At 39.2% G+C, this 27,781-nt stretch overlaps 1 protein-coding gene and 1 long non-coding RNA gene across 5 annotated transcripts in view; one reads left to right on the plus strand and one right to left on the minus strand.

Moving 5' to 3' along the window:
- DLGAP2 (DLG associated protein 2) overlaps positions 1 to 27,781 on the plus strand; it is a 725,030-nt gene that overhangs the window by 480,370 nt on the left and 216,879 nt on the right. The gene's annotated exons all lie outside the window — the stretch shown is intronic.
- On the minus strand, positions 54 to 20,855 carry LOC122459241. The gene is made up of 5 exons (XR_006279785.1): positions 20,675 to 20,855; positions 14,731 to 14,735; positions 12,316 to 12,326; positions 8,279 to 8,285; positions 54 to 67 (listed from the first exon to the last, which is right to left on the minus strand). It is a non-coding gene; the product is annotated as an uncharacterized LOC122459241 (long non-coding RNA).

Genomic DNA, 27,781 nt, shown 5'->3' on the forward strand with positions numbered 1-27,781 from the left:
CAGCAGCACTCTTGGGCTTGCCACATGGAACACATCATTGCCTGCACTTGGGTGATTTCTCTGCAGCCTTCACGGTGATGTGAGAAATTTCATTGTTGCTTAAGTAGGTGCCATTTTTTTCCTACAAGGGTTCTTTGCAAATCCAGTGTACTCAGAGGAAATAATTGCTCTTTTAGTCATATAACATGACACGTGACAAACAGAGAAAATGTCTGTTTTTATTTCATATGAACATTATGTGTGACTTGGTTTCCTTGTTGAATTGTCTATGGCTGTCTGCCTGAATGCATCAAGCTATATCAAAGGATGCTATAAAGGACCTGGTAAAGGGCCAAGCAGGAGAGGTAAAAATGCCACAAACTCTCAGGTACCCAGCTTCAAAGGAGTTAAGATAACAATGGCTGGGCCATCAGCTGTGTGGACAAGTTACCTAGCTGGCTTCATCAAGGCTAGGATATTTTACTCTTCCCAAGCCTAAACCTGAGATCTAAAAAGACACTGACCAGATAAAAGGTGCCTCTGGCAGAAAAGAAGGGGTGTTTTTGTGAGCTGCCAGGATGGTAGTGAAAAGGTGGCAGTCTGACTGAGACACTCAGAGTATGTCTACACTGCCTCTGGGACCAAGCCCCCCATCCCAGGCCCACAGAGTCATGCTAGCAGGGCTTATGCTGTGCTCCAAAAATAGTTGTGTAGACACTGCAGCTCAGGCTGAAGCTTGGGATCTGAAGAGTGAGAGAGAGAGAGAACCTGGGGTATTTTTGCCCCCCACTTTTATAATGAAGTCACCCTTTGAAATGCATTTTTCGGAGGTCGAAACAACAGACTGGACTTCTACATCGAGTGCTTCTGCCGACATGCACAGGCTGAAATTGTGGAAAAGCTGCATCACTTGCTCCATAACCTCAGCCGTGCAGAACACACTGCCATCCACAGCCTCAGAAACAACTCTGACATCATAATCAAAAAGGCTGACAGAGGAGGTACTGTTATCATCATGACTAGGTCGGAATATGAACGAGAGGCTGCTAGGCAGCTCTCTAACACCACATTCTACAAGCCATTACCCTCTGATCCCACTGAGGGCTACCAAAAGAAACTACACCATCTGCTCAAGAAACTCCCTGAAAAAGCACAAGAACAAATCCACACAGACACACCCCTAGAACCCCAACCAAGGGTATTCCATCTGTTACCCAGGAATGGAAATCTGGAAATCCTGGACGCCCCATCATCTCAGGCATTGGCACCCTAACAGCAGGATTGTCTGGCTATGTAGACTCCCTCCTCAGGCCCTATGCTACCAGCACTCCCAGCTATCTTCGAGACACCACTGACTTCCTGAGGAAATTACAATTCATTGGTGATCTTCCAGAAAACTCCATCCTGGCACTATGGATGTAGAAGCCCTCTACACCAACATTCCACACAAAGATGGACTACAAGCCATGAGGAACAGTATCCCCGATAATGTCACGGCAAACCTGGTGGTTGAACATTGTGACTTTGTCCTTACCCATAACTATTTCACATTTGGCGACAATGTATACCTTCAAGTCAGCGGCAATGCTATGGGTACCTGCATGGCCCCATAGTATGCCAACGTTTTTATGGCTGACTTAGAACAACGCTTCCTCAGCTCTCGTTCCCTAATGCTCCTACTCTACTTGTGGTACATTGATGACATCTTCAACATCTGAATCCATGGAAAAGAAGCCCTTGAGGAATTCCACAATGATTTCAACAATTTCCATCCCACCATCAACCTCAGCCTGGACTGGTCCACACAAGAGATCCACTTCTTGGACACTACAGTGCTAATAAGCAATGGTCACATAAACACCACCCTATACCGGAAACTTACTGACTGCTATACTTGCCTACATGCCTCCAGCTTTCATCCAGACCACACCACAGGATCCATTGTCTATCGCCAAGCACTAAGATACAACTGCATTTGCTCCAACCTCTCAGACAGAGACAAACACCTACAAGATCTATCAATCATTCTTACAACTACAATACCCACCTGCTGAAGTGAAGAAACAGATTGACAGAGCCAGAAGAGTACCCAGAAGTCACCTACTACAGGACAAGCCCAACAAAGAAAGTAACAGAACGCCCCTAGCCGTCACTTTCAGCCCCCAAGTAAAACCTCTCCAGCACATCATCAAGGATCTACAAACTATCCTGAAGGACGACCCATCAATCTCACAGATCTTGGGAGAGAGGCCAGTTCTTGCTTACAGACAGCCCCCCAATCTGAAGCAAATACTCACTAGCAACTACACAACAAAAACACTAACCCGGAACCTATCCTTGCAACAAAGCCCATTACCAACTCTGCCCACAAATCTATTCAGGGGACACCAACATAAGACCTAATCACATCAGCTACACCATAAGAGGCTCATTCACCTGCACATCTACCAATGAGAGATATGTCATCATGTGCCAGCAATGCCTCTCTGCCATGCACATTGGCCAAACCGGACAATCTCTACATAAAAGAATAAATGGACACAAATCAGACATCAAGAATTATAACATTCAAAAAACCAGTCAGAGAACACGTCAATCTCCCTGGTAACTCTATTACAAGCCTAAAAGTCACAGTACTACAACAAAAAAACTTCAAAAACAGACTCCAATGAGAAACTGCTGAATTGGAATTAATTTGCAAACTGGACACCATTAAATTAGACTTGAATAAAGACTGGGAGTGGATGGGTCATTACAGAACGTAAAACTATTTCCCCATGTTTATTTTCCCCCCTACTGTTACTCACACCTTCTTGTCAAATCTTGGAAATGGGCCATCCTGATTATCACTACAAAAGGTTTTTTTTTCTCCTCTTGATAATAGCTCACCTTAACTGATTACTCTCGTTATAGTTGGTATGGCAACACCCATTTTTTTCCATGTGTTGTGTGTGTGTGTGTGTCTTCCTACTGTATTTTCTACTGTATGCATCCGATGAAGTGGGTTTTAGTCCACAAAAGCTTATGCTCAAATAAATTTGTTAGTCTCCAAGGTGCCACAAGTACTCCTCATTCTTTTTGCTGATACAGACTAACACAGCTACCACTCTGAAACCTGTCACCATTTTCCGGAGGGTTATCCCTAGATAAAATTCCTTTCCGCTGCGAGGATGGAGACATGGAGTCTCACGGTGAAAGAAGTTCCGTGTTGTTGGTTGTGAAAATGCAAATCAATCTGTTCCTGCCCCCCTTCGTTGCCAAAAAATGGCCACTTGACAGGTGATTGCCAGTCAGCTTTAATAACACCTGTCTAGAAGTTTTAGTTTGTCCTTTGTCTTTAAGGAACAGATTTACCCCCTCCTTAGACTTGTCTGGTAAACGCATTTCAGTCATCACTTCTATTTATATTCAGAACTTTACATCTAATTTTGCTACACACATTTTACCATGATATTATTGACCAGTGAGTTATTAGTTTTCAGATAATACCTCAGAGAAGGCATATTGTACAAAGATTACTACAACAGTGTGTAGGGTGTGAATACAGGGTGCATTTAGGCACTCTGCCCGAGCTATGGATAGAGAGGTAACAGTTTAGGTAAGGGAATATGTGTGCCCTTCTCATTGTCATTTTAAAATCTGCTTCTTTAAGCATTGTGCAAAAAGCTTTTGGCAAAGTAAATGATGCTTTATTCTGAAGAAGCTTTATGTCCTGTATCGCTGCAAACTATGCTGTCCAAGATCCCAAAGTAGGATTCAACCCTAGGGGAACCTGTGGGATTAGACAAGATTGATGCCAGAGGGCTGTATTCCAGGTGTGAAAGTGGATGAATTCTGGAGTTCCACCTGAGAGAGGAAGAAGCCTGAGACCTTCCAGCTATGGAGGATGCACTGAGAGAGCCAACAAGAGTTGACAGCAGTGCAGCTAACTCTGTGACTGGGACAGCTCCATCTACTGTCTAAACGATAGTGCTTGGGGTGTGCTATAGACCTCCGGGATCTAATTTGGATATGGATAGAACCCTTTTTAATGTTTTTAATAAAGTAAATACTAATGGAAACTGCGTGATCATGGGAGACTTTAACTTCCCAGATATAGACTGGAGGACTAGTGCTAGTAATAATAATAGGACTCAGATTTTCCTAGATGCGATAGCTGATGGATTCCTTCATCAAGTAGTTGCTGAACCGACTAGAGGGGATGCCATTTTAGATTTAATTTTGGTGAGTAGCGAGGACCTCATAGAAAAAATGGTTGTAGGGGACAATCTTGGCTCAAGTGATCATGAGCTAATTCAGTTTAAACTAAATGGAAGGATTAACAAAAATAAATCTGCAACTAGAGCTTTCAAAAATTAAGGAAATTATTTAGGGAAGTGGATTGGACTGAAGAACTTATGGATCTAAAAGGTAGAGGAGGCCTGGGATTACTTTAAATCAAAGCTGCAGAAGCTATCGGAAGCCTGTATCCCAAGAAAGGGGAAAAAATTCATAGGAAGGAGTTGTAGACCAAGCTGGATGAGCAAGCATCTTAGAGAGGTGATTAAGAAGAAGCAGAAAGCATACAGGGAGTGGAAGATGGGAGGGATCAGCAAGGAAAGCTACCTAATTGAGGTCAGAACATGTAGGGATAAAGTGAGACAGGCTAAAAGTCGAGTAGAGTTGGACCTTGCAAAGGGAATTAAAACCAATAGTAAAAGGTTCTATAGCCATATAAATAAGAAGAAAACTAAGAAAGAAGAAGTGGGGCCGCTAAACACTGAGGATGGAATGGAGGTTAAAGATAATCTAGGCATGGCCCAATATCTAAACAAATACTTTGCCTCAGTCTTTAATAAGGCAAAAGAGGATCTTAGGGATAATGGTAGCATGACAAATGGGAATGAGGATATGGCTGTAGATATTACCATATCTGAGGTAGAAGCGAAACTCAAACGGCTTAATGGGACTAAATCGGGGGGCCCAGATAATCTTCATCCAAGAATATTAAAGGAATTGGCACCTGAAATTGCAAGCCCATTAGCAAGAATTTTTAATGAATCTAAACTCAGGAGTAGTACCGAATGATTGGAGAATTGCTAATATAGTTCCTATTTTTAAGAAAGGAAAAAAGAGTGATCCGGGTAACTACAGGCCAGTTAGTTTGACATCTGTAGTATGCAAGGTCTTGGAAAAAATGTTGAAGGAGAAATTAGTTAAGGACATTGAAGTCAATGGTAAATGGGACAAAATACAACATGGTTTTACAAAAGGTAGATCATGCCAAACCAATCTAATCTCCTTTTTTGAAAAAGTAACAGATTTTTTAGATAAAGGAAATGCAGTGGATCTAATTTACCTAGATATCAGTAAGGCGTTTGATACTGTGCCACATGGGGACTTAGTTAAATTGGAGAAGATGGGGATCAATATGAACATCAAAAGGTGGATAAGGAATTGGTTAAAGGGGAGACTGCAACGGGTCCTACTGAAAGGAGAATTGTCAGGCTGGAGGGAGGTTACCAGTGGAGTTCCTCAGGGATCGGTTTTGGGACCAATCTTATTTAATCTTTTTATTACTGACCTTGGCACAAAAAGTGGGAGTGTGCTAATAAAGTTTGCAGATAATACAAAGCTGGGAGGTATTGCCAATTCAGAGAAGGATCGGGATATTATACAGGAGGATCTGGATGACCTTGTAAACTGGAGTAATACTAATAGGATGAAATTTAATAGTGAGAAGTGTAAGGTTATGCATTTAGGGATTAATAACAAGAATTTTAGTTATAAGTTGGGGACGCATCAATTAGAAGTAATGGAAGAGGAGAAGGACCTTGGAGTATTGGTTGATCATAGGATGACTATGAGCTGCCAATGTGATATGGCTGTGAAAAAAGCTAATGCGGTTTTGGGATGCATCAGGAGAGGCATTTCCAGTAGGGATAAGGAGGTTTTAGTACCATTATACAAGGCACTGGTGAGACCTCACCTAGAATACTGTGTGCAGTTCTGGTCTCCCATGTTTAAAAAGGATGAATTCAAACTGGAGCAGGTACAGAGAAGGGCTACTAGGATGATCCGAGGAATGGAAAACTTGTCTTATGAAAGGAGACTTAAGGAGCTTGGCTTGTTTAGCCTAACTAAAAGAAGGCTGAGGGGGGATATGATTGCTCTCCATAAATATATCAGAGGGATAAATACAGGAGAGGGAGAGGAATTATTTCAGCTCAGAACCAATGTAGACACAAGAACAAATGGGTATAAACTGGCCACCAGGAAGTTTAGACTTGAAATTAGACCAAGGTTTCTAACCATCAGAGGAGTGAAGTTTTGGAATAGCCTTCCAAGGGAAGCAGTGGGGGCAAAAGATCTATCTGGTTTTAAGATTCTACTCAATAAGTTTATGGAGGAGATGGTATGATGGGATAATGGGATTTTGGTAAGTAATTGATCTTTAAATATTTAGGGTAAATAGGACTAATCCCCTGAGATGGGATATTAGATGGATGGGATCTGAGTTACCCAGGAAAGAATTTTCTGTAGTATCTGGCTGGTGAATCTTGCCCATATGCTCATGGTTTAGCTGATTGCCATATTTGGGGTCGGGAAGGAATTTTCCTCCAGGGCAGATTGGAGAGGTCCTGGAGGTTTTTTGTGTTCCTCTGTAGCATGGGGCATGGGTCACTTGAAGGAGGCTTCTCTGCTCCTTGAAGTCTTTAAACCACGATTTGAGGATTTCAATAGCTCAGACATAGGTGAGGTTTTTCTTAGGAGTGGGTGGGTGAGATTCTGTGGCCTGCGCTGTGCAGGAGGTCGGACTAGATGATCAGAATGGTCCCTTCTGCCCTTAGTATCTATGAATCTAAGTAATGATAACATTTAGATGTTCACCCAGGCCAGTAAGAGGGTCAGTGAATGTCTGCCTTGTAACAATTGGTGGCTGCGCATATTTTGTTCAGAGCTCTGACTCCAACAGCTTGCCAGCAGGCCACTGACCTCACCCTAGCTTTGCCCAACTTGGTTACTCCTTGCAGGCTGACCTTTCTACCTTTCCAATCATCCTACTGTAGAGTCTTGTCCCTTGCTGGACCCTCACAGAAAAAGTATCAAGTTTGCTACCTCTGCGGAGTCAGCTTACTATAAGCATCCACATTACTGAACTTACCCAGCGCTGATGATTTATAACAAAAGCACAACAAGTTTATTAACCAAAGATCATGGCTTAAGTGACACCAAGTAAAAGAAATAAAGATAGATATGGTTACAAACAAACAAAAGTGAAATGTGCATTTAAAATTCTAAAACTTAATCTAGCAACAGCCTGTGTTCAAGATGGTTTCTCTCACCCACAGTCTTTCCAGTTTTTTACTGGATGGCTTGGCCAGGACCCATGGCAGAGATCAAATAGCTCAGTTGCTTTGTCTCCTTAAAATGAAGGATAAATTTACAAGTTCTCACCCCTCTCTGTATAGTCCAATGATTCATTGAAATGTATTTTTCTGAAGGGCACCCCCAGATAAATTCCTTAGTTCATGCTAACTAAAGGAGCCATGAAGTCTGGAGGATAAGCTCCATACTGGTTCTTCCCACCCTGATGGTGATTGCTACTATGCAAATTATCTCTTCCTCCTTCAGCCTCCGGTGCAAATGAATAGCCCATTTAGCCACACCTGCTTTGAGGTATCCGCCTCTTTCCTTTGTCAGGAGAAAACCCGTTTATCAACTCCCCCAGTATGGTAATTTAAACACCTTCTAGTCTCAGACTTTAAAGCAGAATATCACTAAATAGCCATAATTTCACACAGCACTGTTACATATATTTTACAATATTATTGACCAGTGTGGTGTTAGTTTTCAAATGATACTTCACAAGGCATATTTTGTACAAAAATAATTGCAGTAGCATGTTGGGTATGAATACAGGGGTTCTTAGAGTCACAGTAATTGAGTCAGTTTTGTAACACTCAGCCTGGATTCCTCACAGGCATTGGAAAACATCCAGTTCACACAGGACATGCTCAGAGGCTTAACATAGTTATTAGCATGGTCATTCCCATACTAGTGTCTAGAAGATGATCAGGCATAAGCTTTCATGGGCTAAAAAATCTTTCTTCAGATGCATGGAGTGAAAAAATCTGTAATTTTGATTCCATGCATCTGAGGAAGTGTTTTGTTTTTACCCATGAAAGCTTATGCCCAAATAAATCTGTTAGTCGTTAAGGTGCCACCGGACTCATTGTTTTTGTGACTACGGACTAACACAGCTACCCCTCTGATAGAAGATGATCTCTACCTTTACAGAAAAGAGCTAGGAGAGCACAGAGTCACTAAAACCCACAGAGGAGAGAGTGTTCAATGATGTCTAATACAAGCAAAAGCTCAAGTAGGGTGAAGACAGAAAAAGCCTTTGGATGGTGAGGACGATGTTATCAATGATGTTAGTGAGAGTTGTTTCAGCTGAGTGGAGGGTTGCAGCCCAAATTGGAGAGTGCTCTGAAAAGAATTAGAGGAAAAGAAGCTGATGCAGTGGGAGGAGATAGCACACTCAAGGATTCTAGATGTAAAAGAGAGACAAGGAAATTGGTGTTGTGCTTGCAGATGTTGGAAAGTATTTACTATAGTGTACTTTAACAAAGCAGGAAAAGTCAGGAGAGGAATGGAGTAGTTAAGAAAAAAAGAGCAGGGTTAAGACAGAAAGAAAAAATTAGGAGACAGGAAGGAATGGTCTCCAAGGAAATTGTTGGTATGTTTGACATGAATGGCAGCATTAGATGGGACAATTGTATTCTGCATTTTTCTGCCCGTATTATGCAGAATTAGGTTAGTTAAAATAAAACCTAGCAACTAAATTAAGTTAACACAGTCAGCTTTAAATTTTTTGGGGAACAACATTCTGCATATTTTAAGTATATTCTTAGGTCTGACAGCATGCAACTATGCACTTTTAATGAAATAAAAGTGTACAACTAGGCATGATGGGCAAATGAAGCCTGTTGTAAGCATCTCTGGCCAGATTCCATGATGACTGAAAGTCTTGGATGTTACATATTCAGTGTTGTTGAGTGACACAAAGATGCCATGTGTGAAGGGCTGGTGTAGTTTATATTATTATACCTTTGTTAGTTGCTTGGCCTGCTACCACTTTCTCCATGCAAGGTAATTTGTTTTGTACATACACTAATTTTTGCATTCAGTCTATATTAAACCAGTTTACCATTTAGACCTAATATGCAATGAGCTCTTGTGTAACACAAGCCTTTGTTTACATCACTATTGAATCTAACCCTGCACTTATATCCCAATGCCAACACCTATAATTTGAGCAGTAGACTTCTGTTGCTAGTCCACAAGTCTCTACATTGAAATTTGCATAAAGTACTAGATACAAATATGCTTTATACTCTAATCTATTATCCTGCCTTAAAATGCAGGGATGCTGTCAAGGTTCCTTCCCCACTCTGAACTCTAGGGTACAGATGAGGGGACCTGCATGAAAAACCCCCTAAGCTTATTTTTACCAGCTTAGGTTAAAACTTCAAGGTACAAACTATTTTACCTTTTGTCCCTGGACTTTATATTTGTTAGATGCTTGGTGGTAGCAATAAACCAGGGAAGAGCCTACCTGGAAATGTCTTTCCCCTCAAAATCCCCCCCAAGCCCTACACTCCCTTTCCTGGAGAAGGCTTGATAAAATCTGCACCAATTTGTATAGGTGAACACAGACCCAAACCCTTGGATCTTAAGAACAATGAAAAAGCAATCAGGATCTAAAAAGAAGAATTTTAATTAAAGAAAAAGAATCACCTCTAAAATCAGGATGGTAAATACCTTACAGGGTAATCAGATTCAAAAACACAGAATTCCTCTAGGCAAAACCTTAAGTTACAAAAAGACAAAAACAGGAATATACATTCCATTCAGCACAACTTATTTTATCAGCCATTTAAACAAAAACAGAATCTATCGCATATCTAACTAGACAGCTTACTAACCCTTTACAGGAGTTCTGACCTGCATTCCTTCTCTGGTCCCAGCAAAAGACACACAGACAGAGCGAACCCTTTGTTCCTCCCCACCCCGCTTCAGCTTTGAAAGTATCTTGTCTCCTCCTTGGTCATTTTGGTCAGGTGCCAGCAAGGTTATCTTTAGCTTCTTAACCTTTTACAGATGAAAGGGTTTTTCCTCTGGCTAGGAGGGATTTAAAGTGGTTAGCCTTCCCTTGCAAATTGCAATGGCATGATGTTACAACATTATTGGTAATGACATGAAGTACAGAAATTAACTTTGCCTGTCCTGTGTTTTGGCATGCATGCATTTTACACTAACTCATGCAAAACAGTCATTGTTTTATAAAGCAACGATTTGTAAATGTATGCAGGTAGGGAGTGAATGCAATTGAATTGTTATGTGGATATTAGGAGTCAGAACGCCTGGTTTTTATTCCCATCATTGCGGTATGATCTTAACAAGTTACTTAAGGCACATTTCTCCTATGCAGCCTTTGGGGAAAAAAAGGCCATTTGGATGCCTATATACTGGTATCTAGTTGATTTTCAAACTAAGTTGTTGGTGGGCATGTCCAAATCACTTGGAGTTGTGGACTCCTAAGAAATGGGTTTAAAATGTTATCTGGGGAATTGTAGGGATGAAAGGGGCATTTCAGTTTAAAAGCCAAGTAATTTTATCTCAAACTATTAACATTCATAGTCTAGAGAAGCAAGAAGCGGTATAATTTTCTCTTAACGCTTGTTTGGGTACTTGACTCATGCTATTTCAGTCACATGGAGTTCTTATGCTTAAAAAGATTGTGTGCTTTTTTATATGGGGGGAAGGCAACATGCCACATTTATTGAGAATACAGTAGTTAGCATATGCTTTTTAGTGTCTCACACACACACACACACCAGTTGATGGTCATGGTATTTTGGGTTGCTCTTCAGCTGCTATCAGCTTTTTCTGATTTTCTGAAAGACAAAAAAAAACATTTCTACCCCTGTTGGGGTGACAGATTATTGCTTAAAATATCCCTTTCTTTTACAAATACCCTTGCTGATTGCAGGCAAAACAGAGGAATTACCTGCATACTTTTGTGTTTGTTCTATAGGCAGGCCAAGTTTTAATGGCTTCTACCTTTTAGGGGTTTAGGGGAAATTATTCCCCTGTTCAGTTATTAAATTCAGGTGTACCTCAGTTTCCCTTTTCATATAGCGGACCAGGTTTGTAATGTTTTTCCTGCTGTGTTAAGCTTTAAGTTTATTTACAGGCAATAGCTGAGAAGCATCATTACCATATGACCTTAAAGGATTTTCCAAAAATCACACTATACGTTGTTACAGGGGTACTTATTATCGTTATTAAACATTGAAATAAATTTAATGTTAATATTAGCATTAAATCTATTAAAGGTATCTTGTTATACTATACTTTTTATTTAGACAATTTGTTTGCTGACCAGGTATGTCCTTTATCTGCAGCTATTTATGGGCAGTTCTCTCTTTTTTTTTTAAATCAGTTAGGTAATTTGCATCAACATAGACGCTTTCTGGCTTGCTTTTGTATTCAAAGCAATCAGCAGCTCAGAGACTCTGTTTTAAAAGGGACACAATCAACTTTCAGAGTTTGGATTACTTTTCACTTTTAACTCCTGCTTTCAAAACATACAGCGATCTGAAAAAGAAAAAAAATCTATTAGGGCTCCAAAGGGAGCCACAATAGGATTTTAATTAAGTAGCATGGTATGTTTGCATTTCTTTTATCCCTTCTACAACATACACTGCACATGTCCTGAGGAAAATGCACATGCCTTCTGTAGTTTAACTTCTAACATTATATTAGTCATAAATTTTTACATAAGATGTAACTTTCTTTTGTTCTTAGAGTTTTCATGTACCCTTATCAAAGTGACAGTCTGATTACACAGAGCCATCTTAACATTCAATGTTTCTACCACTGAATATTTTTGTTTTGTGCACCTCACCCCTGCTGTTGCTTCAGAGGGGCACTGTCTTTTTTTTAAATTTCTTATTTTTACTACAGCTCTCATCTGCTAGTTTGTTACTAAAAACAACCAAACAAAAAGAATCCAGAAGAGGAATAGGAATCTTCCTATTCTCCTGATTTTGACTCCTCTGCTGCAGCCACGACTTTGGTCTATATTTAAAAACATTTTATATTTTGTAAAGCATCGAGTTACCCCTAAAGGGTTAAATGCCAAATTCCAAAGCCATACACTAATTACCTGTGTCTAGCAAAAAGGTCGGTCAGTTTTGCAACTTAGATTTTTAGTGGCGTTATTTAAAACAAAACAAAACCAAAACTTAGAACCTTGCATATTTACACACACACACACACACACACACACACACTTTCTTTTTCTTAACATCTCTTATACAGTGCTCTGTTTTTACATAGCTATACATTGATTACATTCCCTTTATACATTTGGGGGCAGTTAAGTTCCAATAGAAAAATCGTTATGTTTAGCAAATTTGACTAAGTTGTCCATAGTCAAATTTAAATCAGATTGTAAATAAGCCAGGCAAAAAGAGACAAACATTCCTTTGGAAAAGGACCCATTTTTCCTTCAGAATAGCTGCAAGAAAACCAAGAATGCTTTTTCTCTAACACTTTTCCTTTTTAACATTTTTACAAAGTTTAACTGCTTAATTCCCTGCAGTCTCTGTAGAGTTATCTTTTCACTCTTTCCTTAAATCACTTGCTTATCTCCCAAAACGAGACCTTAATCAACTCAGATTTTACCATTCCAAGTATTGTTTCAGGGATCTGTTTCAGAGAAGCAGCCGTGTTCTGTATTCGCAAAAAGAAAAGGAGTACTTGTGGCATCTTAGAGACTTTATTTAGAAACAAATTTATTTGAGCATAAGCTTTCGTGAACTACAACTCACTTCATCGGATGCATTTGGTGGAAAATACAGTGGGGAGATTTATATACACACAGAACATGAAACAATGGGTTTTATCATACACACTGTAAGGAGAGATCACTTAAGATGAGCCATCACCAGTAGCGCAGGGGGTAAGGAGGAAAACCTTTCATGGTGACAAGCAAGGTAGGCCATTTCCAGCAGTTAACAAGGACATCTGAGGAACAGTGGGGGGAGCATATTCTTCCCCCTTTGCATTCTCTACCAAAAATGTTATGCTTATAGAAAGCACATGGGATCTTTTCAGGGAAAAAGAGACAATACGCTGCATTTATTGAAAATACAACAGTTAGCATATCAGGGGACACCATTATAGGGCCTAATCACATCAGCCACACTATCAGAGGCTTGTTCACCCGTGCATCTACCAATATTATGTATGCCATCATGTGCCAGCAGTGCCCCTCTGCCATGTACATTGGTCAAACTGGACAGTCTCTACATAAAAGACAGGTTTCAGAGTAGCAGCCATGTTAGTCTGTATTTGCAAAGAGAAAAGCAGTACTTGTGGCACCTTAGAGACTAACAAATTTATTAGAGCATAAGCTTTTGTGAGCTACAGCTCACTTCATCGGATGCATTTGGTGGAAAAAGTGAGCTGTAGCTCACGAAAGCTTATGCTCTAATAAATTTGTTAGTCTCTAAGGTACCACAAGTACTGCTTTTCTTTTTACATAAAAGAATAATCAGACGTCAAGAATTATAACATTCAAAAACCAGTCGGAGAACACTTCAGTCTCTCTGGTCACTCAATTACAGACTTGAGAGTGGCTATCCTTCAACAAAAAAGCTTCAAAAAACAGACTCCAACGAGAGATTGCTGAATTGGAATTAATTTGCAAACTGGATACAATTAACTTAGGCTTGAATAGAGACTGGGAGTGGATGGGTCATTACACAAAGTAAAATTATTTCCCCATGTTATCCCCCCCACCCCCACTGTTTTTCAGACGTTCTTGTCAACTGCTGGAAATGGCCCACCTTGATCATCACCACAAAGGTTTTCCTCCTTTCCCCCCTCCTTCCTGCTGGTAATAGCTCATCTTAAGTGATCACTCTCCTTACAGTGTGTATGATAAAACCCATTGTTTCATGTTCTCTGTGTGTGTATATAAATCTCCCCACTGTATTTTCCACCGAATGCATCTGATGAAGTAAGCTGTAGCTCACGAAAGCTTATACTCAAATAAATTTGTTAGTTTCTAAGGTGCCACAAGTACTCCTATTCTTCATATCTATTCTATTAGAAAACATGTACACCATGCACACAGTCCCGCCAGTCGATGTTTATAGTTACCAATCCAGAGTCTGAATCAATCAAGTGGCCAGCTAGATTGATCGCAGAGGGGAGCCAGTCTCAGTCGGTCATGATCCGATGCTCCTGGAGTTGTGGCAAGACGAACCCAAGGTTACATGGCAAAGCACACTGTTCTTGTTAGTCCTTTTTCTCCATTGAAGTCTGTGGATTTTGCTGTGTTATTACCTTAATTGGTGTTATCTTTTGATGTTAACACTCCAAACCACTTCCAAGAAGGTCATCCTGTCCTGGTTTCGGTTTAATCAATTACCTTGTCTTTAGGGGTGCCAGCCTCCACCACAGGGTCATCAATCTGCCCTTCCTCAAATATGGATGCGCTTTGATGGTTCTCTGGTGTCATTAAGTCTCTTCACTCCTCCTTCCTTGAGGATCTGACTTTAAATATGGCCTTCACACCTTATCTTTTCCGGATGCATACACTCCTCATTCACAGTCTTTTACAGAGACCTTCAAAGGTCTACAACAGCAGTGTTTTATATTGAGCAAAAGACATTGTAAATTAAACTTTACTAAATCTTGTGACCAAAACAGTTCACATTGGGGCCCGGGCCTTCAACATGCTTCTAATCTCATTAACAGACAATACAAGATCCTGTCTCTTACTTACTAAACCTTAAAACAAAGAAATGTATATTTAACTAAAGGGCCTAATTTGTAATGGATATAAAGACCCCATTCTAAACATTATAATTTATCATACATTAATACATATTACATTATAACAGTCAATCATTATAATCTCTAATACAAATATAAAATCCTACTCCTACATTCTTTGCCATGCCTTAGTGGATGCCACAATTAAAGACAAGCAAAATAATCACAATGATTATAACGCTGACTCTTCTAAAAGAAAGGAAAAGAAAAAACCCACAAACAGTAAACAATGGGTTACTTCAGTGGTTGCTACAATCTCTTCTGAAGAGCCTTATGTGTAGATTACACTTTTGAGAGTGGGCCTAACCTTGAAGAGGACTGAAGTATTATATTCCCAAAACTAATAGAGGGTCCTGTCTTTGTGCATCATAGATAACTAAAACAGTTTGTAGATGGGCAAACAAATTTCATTTAAGGATACAGTGAGTCCTGTTTGGTATACCATAGATAACATTCAGGTTATAAATGGGCAAAAGTGAGTAATCTTAACTAAGTCCTATGAAAAGGAAGTATTTAATCAGTTACTCAAAAGAAAAAAAAAACTTTCATTCTTTTGCACAGATCTCAAGAAGAGCTCTTTGTAGCCTGAAAGCTTGTCTCTTTCACCAACAGAAGTTGGTCCAATAAAAGGTATTACCTCACCCACCTTGTTACTCAAAAGAATTCATGCAAGGATCTCAAGACCAAAATTAAATCCCACTGTTTCCTTATGTTTACAAAAGGTTAGCCTGTATCTCCTCTCTAGGAATACATGGTCTAAACAATTTGGAGTTTAACAAGAGAAGCTTTTAGTATCTTAAAATTACATTTGCATTTCAGTTTCTCCTTAAAATCATCATAGGAAAGTAGAAATCAGATTCCTTGGCAGTGCTCATCTCACCAATTCATATTGAAGTTTTGGTGGTGATGTTCTCCGAAATGAAAGGTTGCTGCTTCTTGATGGTGCTTTGTGACTATCTTCTTAGTAGCCTTGCTTGAGCAAAGATGTGTGGCTGTGATGAGTGGATTAAGATCAGAGTGCATTGGTTGTTCAATCCAGAGTGTTTTATAATCTCATACAAGGAGCACCACACCTTTTTCAGGCTTGGCTGTTATCCTGTCATTGGCTCAGCATCTTCATGGGTTGCTCCTTAGCAGTTTTAGCTGATAAATAGGAGATCTGCTACTACATATGTGGTAGAGTTGTAATTTTTCCTCAGCTCATGGTTATACTGCCTTTATCTCTGTTACAGGAAATTCTCAGGTTTCAGAGTAGTACCCGTGTTAGTCTGATCAGCAAAAAGAATAAGGAGTATTTGTGGCACCTTAGAGACTAACAAATTTATTTGGGCATAAGCTTTCGTGGGCTAAAACCCACTTCAGATGCATGCAGTGGAAAATACAATAGGAAGGTGTGTGTGTGTGTGTATATATATATATATATATACACACACACACACACACACAGAACATGAAAAAATAGGGGTTGCCATACCAACTGTAACGAGACTAATCAATTAAGGGGGGCTATTATCAGGAGGAGAAAAAAAATTTGTAGTGATTGTAGCAAGGTTGAGACTCACAGGTGCAACGCCTCCTGCTGGTTGTCTTGGGAATTAGTTCTTCCAGCTTGGAGCACCCCCTGCAGGCCAGTGTCTCACCTGACACTGGCCCCGTGTCCCTCCCAGAACCCAGTGCCCCTTTACCTTGGGGGTACTTCCCCCTGGCAGTGCTCCTGCATTCTAGGTCTCCCCTCCCAGGGGAACCCCCAACCCTCTATCCCCTCCTTGCCTCAATCACCCTCTAGCCCCCACTCACTGGGGCAGACTGCAGTCTGTAAACCATTATCATTGGCAAGGAGGTTGGACCAGCCCCCTGCTTATTCTCAGGTTACACCTCTGTAGCCCCCATACCTTTCCTGGCCTTTAGTAAGGCCTGCAGCCTGGGGGTTTTCCAGGCCGGAGCTCCCCAGTTCCTTAGGCCCTTCCCCAGCCCAGCCCAGCCCAGCCCAGCCCAGCTCTCCTCTCCTCTCCTCTCCTCTCCTCTCCTCTCCTCTCCTCTCCTCTCCTCTCCTCGGCAGCCAATCCTTCTCTCTCAAAAGCTAGAGAAAGCCTCCCTGAGCTCCTGGCTCACAGCCCTTTTATAGGCCTGCTGTGGCCTGATTGGGGTGTGGCCCCAGCTGTGGCTGTTTCCCCCATCAGCCTAGCCTTTTCTCTCAGCCCTGGACCTCTCCAAGGGCTGGCTTTTAATCCCTTCTGAGCCGGAGCGGGGTGACCGCCCCACTACAGTGATAATCAGGATGGCCCATTTCAAACAGTGAACAAGAAGGTGTGAGTAACAGTAGGGGGAAAATTAGCATGGGGAAATAGTTTTTAGTTTGTGTAATATTTCCCCATGCTAATTTTTCCCCTACTGTTACTCACACCTTCTTGTCCACTGTTTGAAATGAGCCATCCTGATTATCACTACAAAAGTTTTTTTTTCTCTTGCTGATAATAGCCCACCTGAATTGATTAGTCCCGTTAGAGTTGGTATGGCAACACCCATTTTTTCATGTTCTCTGTGTATGTATATATATATCTTCCTATTGTATTTTCCATTGCATGAATCTGATGAAGTGGGTTTTAGTCCACGAAAGCTTATGCCCAAATAAATTTGTTAGTCTCTAAGGTGCTACGAGTACTCCTCATTCCTTTTTAGGAAATCCTTAGAACATCTTTAAAGTTAGAGTTAGCTTTTTCTCTAGTTCAGTCCACTTTCTGAGAGATCTGGTCAGTTTCATTAGGGGCCAATACCAACTGAAATTCTATTTCAAATAAGTCCAGACCTTTACTTTCTATGTAAAAGTTTTTCAGTTCTAAAATAGTCTTTTAAAACTTTTTTTAAATAGCCATCCAAGAATGCATCATCTCTTCTTCTAAACAGTCTTTAGAGAGGGAGCTCTTGTCTATCTCAGCTTGGTAAGGAAATTGCTTAAGCATTGCCAGATAAGTAATTAATTCCCCAATTAATGTAAATAGTCTATATTCAAATGGCTTCTTTCATTAGTAATCAGTTAAAATGAGGTCCTTGAACTCCATATCAGTACATAAAATATCTTACCATAGCATTGATAGGAAGTTATTACATTAGATGCTTGCATTTAAATGCAAAATGTTTGCAAACATACATCTCAAAAGAGGCTCATGCCATCTTTAAGAATCTAAGGAATTAGAAAGATTTCACCTTTATGCAGAAACAGTAGTTTAGAAGAAAGGTCTTCCACAAAACAATTCCCAACCATAAGACTTCATTTTTCCAACTGTAAGAAATTATTTTCAGTATTTCTATAATTCTTTTTGGAGGCTTTGAAACTGAGGCTTTTTTCTTGCAAAGGTGGTTGAGGTAAAGAGAAGCCTGCTTTTATGACTTAGTTTTGTAGCTTTTGGTAACATTCCTTATGAATCACTTCTTTGTGAATCCTTATATTCTTTTAAAGTCAGGAATCTTTCTCACAACTAAATATTTTGCAAAGCCTGTTGTTTAGATAAAACCTTATCTGAATCAGATGATATTTTCTACAAGAGACATGTCCTGTTCTTTAATAAGACAATTCATTGGTTAAAAGAAAAGGAGTACTTGTGGCACCTTAGAAACTAACAAATTTAGTTGAGCATAAGCTTTCGTGAGCTACAGCTCACTTCATTGGATGAAGTGAGCATAAGCTTTCGTGAGCTACAGCTCACTTCATTGGATGAAGTGAGTTGTAGCTCACGAAAGCTTATGCTCAAATAAATTTGTTAGTCTCTAAGGTGCCACAAGTACTCCTTTTCTTTGTGCGAATACAGACTAACACGGCTGCTACTCTGAAAATTCATTGGTTGTTTGTCTTTTGACCAAAATGGTCCTTGGATTTATGTCCTGCCATTTGCAGTATATTTACAATGTTCAACTAAAGATTTCTAATATATATTTTATACACAGCACAGATCACAGTAATCAATGCTTAAATACACCTTCTAAATCATAGCAGAAAAGAATATAGTATTGAAAGTTAAACCAAGATTGATGTTATAAAAGCTGCATTTTAGAGTCTGTATAAACACACTTCGGTGTAACGAATATGGTTTTATAGTCAAAAAGGTGCTCTCTTTCCTGATGCTCGGCTTGTCCTTTGGCAGAAATCTCCTGAATTTCTATAGTTAACCTAAAATTCTTATTTAATAAAACAAGCAATCAAAAATGTCAGCATGTAAATTATTATATTCTCCAAGACTCATGTAGAAAAACATGTATCTCTTAAATTCAGTAACAGTGCAGGCAAGTTTATAATGACCTAACATAAGAATAAATTATAATTTTATTGATAGCCATTTTGCAGCAATATTGAGGGAATACCCCTTACAGAATCATCACCTAACCAGTATTTTCGAAAGAACTCAGCGCTCATAAGTGCTGCTTCACTTAGTTAGAAATAAGCCAGTTTTCAGGCATGACTAAACCAGGGGTAAAAGTAAAGGGCTTGTAAAGAATGTATAGATGTCTGTATTCATAAAACCATAGGGTTAGAAGGGATGGCAAGGGTCATTTAATCTAACCCCTGCCAACATGGAGGATTCCCGTGGGTTTGGTCATTACTGTGTTGCTGGCTAAATGTTAACTAGGGGTTAAATTAGTCTTCATTAGACCTCAGTCTGTAGGAACAAAAGTTAATTGCTATAGACAACATCAGCTGCTGATACTCAAATGGACAATGTAGATTAACATTAATTCAGTAATACTCAGACCTCAGTGGCTCAGGTGCCAAATTAATGATCAACATTACCCAAAAGAGCCACAATAGTGTGAATTCATGGTTTCATTTACAATTCATATATAGATTCTTACAGCAAAATGACTGAAATATTATTTTATCAACTACAGTGGGTTAAAAGCTTAACAAAAGCATCCTGATTGGTTAATAACTTAGATTTGTTAATAGTTAAATATAACAGTGTTTTAATATCATGTGCTACAAAGAGCCATAGAAGACACATTAAAGATCCACTTGCGACTCGTAAGCCTCAGTCTGAGTATCACTGTGTTAATTCCTTTGACATTTACCTTCACTAGTGTGGAATCAGGAGTCAGACTGAGAGGAGGGAGACCGTCGCAGTTTGTAGCCTCAAGGGGATCCAGGTGGGAAATCCAAAACACAGAGACTGAAAGCAGTTAAAAGCCGAGCCTCTGGTAGGAAAAAAAGAGATATAAGGTCTGCAGAGTAATAGTAGTTTGGCCCACCTAAGCCACAAGGGAAATGCTAGGTTTTTGCGTTTTAACCTTTTGCTATCCTATAGGTATTTTCCTATGGACAAATAAATATTACTTTGTTTTGAAGAAGCTGTCTGATGTCATGTCTCATGGGTGGAGGTCTATGGCAGGGGCCAAACACAGTTGGACCTGCTGAGGAAACTTGGTTGATAAACAGAGGTGCTGTAGCTTGTTGATTCTATCTCAAAGATGAATTGTGGGATTCCGCAGTATGAGAAGGGTAGATATAGGATTGTCACATGAGGCACCAAGAGAAAAATCAAAGGTACAGCTTTCCCTGGAACCATAAGAGTGGTCAAAAAGCAGCCTTTCATTTGAGTCTCCTTAAAAGAAAGAAAAGGCTATGGTGAAAATCGGTTTATTTTTAATAATATTGCAAGTGAGGACTCAGGAGTTTAATAGCTACACAAGAGACTCGGGGTCCAACTGATTGCTGCATTTGGGGTAGGGAAGGAATTTTCTCCCAGGTCAGATTGACAGAGACCCTGGGGATTTTTCTGCAGCACAGGGTCCAGGTCACTTGTGAAACTAGTGAAAATGGTGGATTCTCTGTAACTTGAAGTCTTTAAGTAATGATTTGAGGACTTCAGTAACTCAGCCACAGGTTATGGGTCTATCACAGTAGTAGGTGGGCAAGGTTCTGTAGCCTGCAATGTGCAGGAGGTCAGACTAGATGATCATGATGATCCCTTCTGACCTTAAAGTCTGTGAGTCTAAGACCTAAACCTCACAATAATGGTCCTTCATAAGAATCTGCCTTGCATTGGCAACATTTAAATAATACAATACACACACCATATTTCTATGACACTCTTAACACAAAACCTTATTACCAATTTTAGACTTTTCTCATTTACTTTTAATGCATCAGGTGTGCATTTATGTATTATGTACATGGGGACCTTGCTGAGTTACAGTGTTTTGTCAGAGTGTGAATTAGAGGAATGTGGTATAATGGTCTTCGAATTGCTGTGATGAAAGGTAGTAAGACAAGTGCAAAGCATTAGTATTTCAAACTTGAGGCACTTGTATGTGGCTGAAAGTTCTGTAGGATATTAAAGAATAGGGTTGGGTTTTTTTACTCTATTGAGTTTAGATAAATCAGTCTCAAGACTGTGATTACGCTCAGAAACATTAAGCAAGCAGCTTGCTCTGGATCAACAGAAGGAAAAAGATGGACCAATGAACACTACCTAAATATATAGAAAAGTAATTTTTCAGTCAGCAGAGTTTAAAAAAAAAGGGGGGGGGGAAAGGAAAACAGAAGGAATGTGGGAGGGCAATATAAAGTGTGATCCAGTTAAGATGGCTGGTTTCAATAGATCCCAAGTTTTTCTCTTTTGAAAAAATGTTTCTGGGTATGCTCATCAAAGGCTGCCTTAATGGGACTCCGTTGATTCAAAGTTGATCTGGAGCTTAGCTTTACATTTTTGAGGAAGTTAAATCTAAAATCTAAAACCATTTTTAAAAAAGTCCATGCGAGAGTTATTTATTTTACAAATACACATTCCACTGCAGTTTCTATAGTACCAAGAATGACAAAGTGAAACTAATTAAATAAAGATAATTGATTTAATTGGTTTTCATTGTCCAAGCTGAAATAAATGCAAGAGTCAACAGTATTTTTTACAGTTCTTTCTGTGATAATAAAGTGTTTTTAGTAAGATAGGTACAGAAATTTTATAGTATTATGTAAGTTGACAATGTCCCAGGAATAATGTAGCTTTGGAGGTAGCGTACATTTTACAACATTACCAATTCTTGGGATTTTATCACAGATCTTACAATATTTGATGGTTTTTTTTATAGCCCCAGCTCCTGAAAATCCCAACCTTAGTTTAAAAATAAAAGTGTGCTTCTAGCCCTCGTTGCAGTGAAAGGCTTGAAAGTTCAAGCCTAAAGGCTCAAAAATCAGAATACAAATAAAAAGAACCCAGCCTTCATTATATTTTGTAATCTCATGATTTTTTTAAACCAGTGTCATGATTCTGAGGGTCTGACTCATGACTTTTGAATGCTTTGGGTTGGCTATACTAAGTTCATTTTTGTCCTGACACTTTAACTTGTGCTTTTCAGAGATGTCCGACTATCAGGTTTATTAATTTTCCATACAACCATTTATCCCAAACAGTTCTTGTATTGTTCATGTGATTATATTCAGAACAGATAAAAATGAATTTAGTGTCTTTGGAAAACCAGTGACAGCACTGGATCGAAAGCTGACAGAACCAATTCATGATTGCCCCTATGGATTTGATTTGAATGGCCCATTTTGATGTATAGTTTAATCACTACTATGCCTGTACCTAGATAAAACTAAGAAATAAATAGCTTTATATAGTGCATTGTTGTACAGTTTTCATAACTATCTAACCAAACTATTATTTTTCTTCTTGAATTATTGCTGAGATGGTAAAAAAAACAGAGTTCAAACAACCAGTGCAAATGATTTATGGGGTTCTAAGCTGACTACTGTAACATTATGAATGTCTGTGTAATCTGCAAACTCATTTTTCTCCATTTTTATCAGATGGATCATTATAGAAAACATAAATTCACATTAAAAATCATAATTGCACTGTTAACTGAAATAATGACAAACAAGTGTGATAATGTAGCAATGACCATGAGAAAGATTCTGAAAACTGAGTCTTATTAATTGAGATAGGGGCAAGAGGATAAAATAACAATAAATAGTGAAGATCTAGGTCTAGAAATGAGAATTGTTTGGAAATTGTCTTTACAGAAACAACAGTCTTTTACTTACTAATGTATATTGTTTCTGCAGTGGAAGCAAATTTTCATTATAGTGCCATCATACAGAGGCATGGATGCCGTTCTGTCTTGCCTACTAGTTTTATTTAAGGATGGTCCCCAAACCTAAAAGGTATATCCACTAAGGCCATCTTCTTCTAGGGTGTGCAGACTTGTGATTTTTTTCACAAGAGTCTCAGCTAGATCCAAGGATGGGAAGAAGGCGCTGAGCTCCCAACATCCCAAATCTAAGAAGGATGAGGGGACCGAAAGAAAATCAGGAGAGGCTTGGGGAGATGGAACACAAGAGAGAAAAGAAAACAAAGTAAGGGAAGAGATAGAGAATGGAAGAGATGGAGAAAATGCATCCTGCCAAAAACAGCCCACTTTGTCTGCCAGATAGGACATGCAAGAGAAGAGCTTGAGATTCCTGTCTCACTTCTCCAAAATCAGGGGGAAAAAATAATGGGACTAAAATACAAAAGCTCTCATCAACTTTTAATAGATAACTTTAGAACTCAGATATTTTCCAACTGCTGATCCATCACTGCTTCTGCTCCCTCCCCCATCCCCACACTGGCTGACATAGTTTTTTATTTCCCATGTCCTGGCTGGAAGAGCTGCAACTGCAGCTTCTGACCTGTGCAAGTCATCCCAGTTCTCCAGCCACTGCAGCTCTGCTGTCCATCTCCACTCCACTTCTCCTGCTTCTGTGAGGCCCTAACCAGTCTTTCACATCTCTTCATATCCCTCCTTCATGTCCCAAATTTTGTAGGGCAGTTCTTCTGGATCCAGCCCTTGGCCCTTGACTCCACCCCTTTTTCTTTCTAAAGGACAAATGACCACTATAAAATGCACTGTTCCCAGGTCCTCTGACCTATTTTACACTAAACACCCAGAATGACTCTTGGTCCCTTATTTCTACTGCTGCTTCCTTGTTCTCTGCCCAGAGTAAATTAGGATCCAGCCTTCTTGTAATTTTTTTTGCCTACCACAAAGAATTAGAGGAGAAAATGTAATTCCTGGCAGTGAAGTTATTGAACATTTAGAACCAAGGAACATATATTTGCAAAGAAGCATAGTTTAGAGTTTCTTTGGCTTCTCTTCACTCTGCTATGAATGAATCAGTGCACAGAGATTAAATTTGGCATTTCTGTATCTCACTGATATTCCAGGGAAGGATTCCTAACATTACAATTACTTGCATGTGTTTTAAACCTGAAATACATTTCCCAGTGTGGCATCACAATGACTGTGCTTCCAGAGTAGGTATCAGTGTTCTTTCAATACAATGCAGCAGCAGTACAAACCTGGGATGTTAATCCAGGAAGAAGATATATTGTACATCACTATTTTAGAGCAAATCCTGCTTTAGAGGAACTACTCAGGTGAAAGACGAAGCTTTGCGTATGGCAGTGTACAATATGTGCTATTGTGAGGAATTGTGCCCTGGAGACAGGAAATAGAGAAGACTTCATCTTTGTGATGCTGGAAATCCTAATCAAAACAATGCTAAGAAATAAACAATGATCTTATCTATATAAAAAGCCTGTACTCTCTCTAATGCCTGTTCTGCACTGAGCTAATGAAATGATTGCAGCATACTAAAGAACCCTTTCTAAAATCATCTACATTTTCTACAGTGTAAATAGAAGTCAGTACTAACTTCAGATCAGTCTTTTTTCCTTCTATTTAAATGAATGAATTACTGTCTCAATCAGGTATGCATTTTGTGAATATAATTTATTGCTAATTGCTACTGTGGACATAGTAGTTACGCTGTTTGGAAATGTGTTTCATCTGCATGTACATCACTTTAATCAATGTTCCTATTTTTTTGTTTGGGAAATCTTGTGTGAATCAAACTGAAAAACATCACATCAGAGCAATAGATATGATAAATGGAATGCAAGAAACTTGTATTCCACCTGATCCCGTATACTTAGTTGAAAATCAGACTAGGGAATGCAAAGTCTTTTTGATAATAAGGACTATTGCTTTTCTTCTTGTTAACCCAAGAACAGACTCAGGGATCCCCCAGTATCCCTCCTGTATCTTACTTCCAGTTTCCCAAGATGTTGACCTGTTAGTCTGCTCCTGCAACGAGAAAGGAGGCGTCCTGCCTAGCAGAATTGCCGGGGTTAACCAAGGATCTCCCTATGTCCTTCAGGAAACTCCTCAGAACAGACTAGATTTGTTCACTCCTGGGAGAACATGGATACAGCCCTCTGGTCAGAAGATTGACACCCAGACGATACTTTTCCAAAAGTATTTTCTTTATTTAGTGTAACCAGCCTTCCCTAATGCAATTCATCTAAACATCAGTTAAAACATAAATCCCTTAGCACAGGTATACAAGCTAAAGTACCCGATATTGTAATGTTATACAGTTGGAATGGCTTAAGTGATTATGTTCTGCACATGGTGATCAGTCATACATAGGACACTGCCAGCAATTTTAATAAACTGTAAACTTTATACATGGTAACATAAACATTCACACTACAGACACTTATCTTTAGTATCCCATCCATACACATTCATTAACCCTACTTCTGTTCTATATCCTATACTATACCTGGTTTCAGAGTAGCAGCCATGTTAGTCTGTATTCGCAAAAAAGAAAAGGAGTACTTGTGGCACCTTAGAGACTAACAAATTTATTTGAGCATAAGCTTTCATGAGCTACAGCTCACTTCATCTCTCCATAGGATATTCTTCCTCTGTTTTGTCAGGATCCTTCTGCTCTGCACTAGAAGCACTGCTGCTGCTGCTTCTGATGTTCTTTTGATTCTCCTTCTTTATCTCCTGCTCCTTACTTGACTGACTTTTGCCTGCTCGCTCTGTCTTTTATACAATTTTTGGCCTGTTCTGATTGGCTTGTTTCCCAATCCTATCATTAGTATACCTATCCTCTAATCACCTTCAGACCCTCTCTGATTGGTCCATACTTACATTTAACAGTTGTGATTGGTCTATAACTGTCAATTAAAGCTGTTACGCAATAAGTTGTAGTATTATGGGATATTTATTATTATTTATTATTATTATTATTATTTATTATATATATTTATTATTATGGGATGGTGACCTTAATGTAGTTTTGGACTGACCTCTCCTTGCAGCGCTGGAGTGACCTTTACTTGACCTCAGTCCATATCCACCTACCAACACACTAGCCATAGGCCAAAACTGCCATCTCTCTGTCCTTGGCTGTGTGCCAACATTATATGCACACTTAAGTTACCAACTGCTTGAACTATAAACCATCTTCTTATTTCTTTAATATATGCTTAATAGTAACATATGGACCTTAATGTTATGATCTATCACTGCCACCCCTTTTCTTACCAATTTAGTTAATTTTAGTTCAGTTCTTCCCGTTTTCAGTTCTGTGCATAAGAAACAAAATAGAGCAGCTCAAAACCTTTCCTATCATCCTGGCCTTTAATTGGTGTAACAGAGTTGTAGAATCCCTATGGCAGAGACTGGAAACCCCAGTTGTTCCAGACACAACAAAGATTTCATTCCATTATTAACTGTAATAATTGCATGTATTTAAGTTTAGCAGGGAAGAGCAGCAGACTGTAGTTGTATGCATTTGGGAAACTTTTACACTGCTCGCCTTCTTTAGTATCAGTTCATATCACTTATTGTGGGAAAGTAATGATGGAAGCAGGGCTTGTGGATCATGATTTGTGACTTCAATGTATCCTAAAATTCAGTGGTTTCAACTAGCAAAGGAGGACTTATTCAAAACTTCACACAGTAGAGATGTAAGAAGGTGACAAACTATCTTATTTTCATCTCATGTAGGTCTAGTTGCAAGGAAATAAACACATGCCCATGTTGCATTTAGCTATTCATGTAGTACAACAAACTAGTGCTGATTTATCCGGAGACAGATGCATTATGTGCATTGCCTGCAGAGTATTCAGTTTTGCAGTCATTTTACCCAGAGTCCCAGTGCACGTACACACGTATTTCGTAGGTAACAGTCTATGTCCATGTTTTTATTTTTATTTTATTTTATATAAACAAGCAATTACTCAAGCCCCAGATCCACCAAAGGATTTAGGCGCCTAACTTGGGGAAAGGTGAGAGTTAGCACTTGTGTATAATCTGTAACACATGGATGGTCAAGGGGTCATGAACAGGTACTGAAAGTAGTCATAACCATGATTCCTTTCTTATGGGAGAGGGAAATCTAAAAACTTTTTTTTTCTGTTGTAACTCAGACGGTAAAAGTTGAGAACCACTGATCTAACATGCATGTAGAATATCTGTAGTGTGCAATGTCTTTGTATGATTTTTGGAAAGCCGTATTTTCTAGGGCAGGAATCATGTTTTCTTTGTTCTTTTATAGCATTGAGCACGTTATTGGTACTCAGTAAATTTCTCTCATTTGGACATTTATATATTATCACAGTCAGGAATGTTTTCCTTCTACCTTCTAATGGGAGAAGCTGTGTGTCAGCCTATCCAGCAGAAGATATAATTTTCTCACCACAACTATTTTTAAAAAAAATAAAAACTGTACTGTAGGAGGCTCAACATTTGAGCTGCATCAACAAATTTTCAAATCACATCCGCTTTTTTGTATGTTTGTTACAAACAGGAAGGAAAATCCTTCTTCAAGACTGTGTTTATTTAAAATTCCTACTGCACATTTCTAATACATTTACTCAGATCCTTGAGCAACCCATCTTCAGGTAAAAATAAAGACTAAATTAATTTCAGAATAACACCAAGTGAACTCACATAGGGGAATAAGCACATAGTGGAGTAAACTAGCCACTGAGCTTTTCTCCTTCAATTCTTCCTCTAACACATTTTCTCTTCTTCTCTTTTAATGGGAAGCACAGAACTTCCCTGCTCTGCT

This window comes from Dermochelys coriacea, chromosome 3 (genome assembly GCF_009764565.3).
Source record: "Dermochelys coriacea isolate rDerCor1 chromosome 3, rDerCor1.pri.v4, whole genome shotgun sequence".
In the NCBI taxonomy this organism is placed as follows: domain Eukaryota; kingdom Metazoa; phylum Chordata; order Testudines; family Dermochelyidae; genus Dermochelys; species Dermochelys coriacea.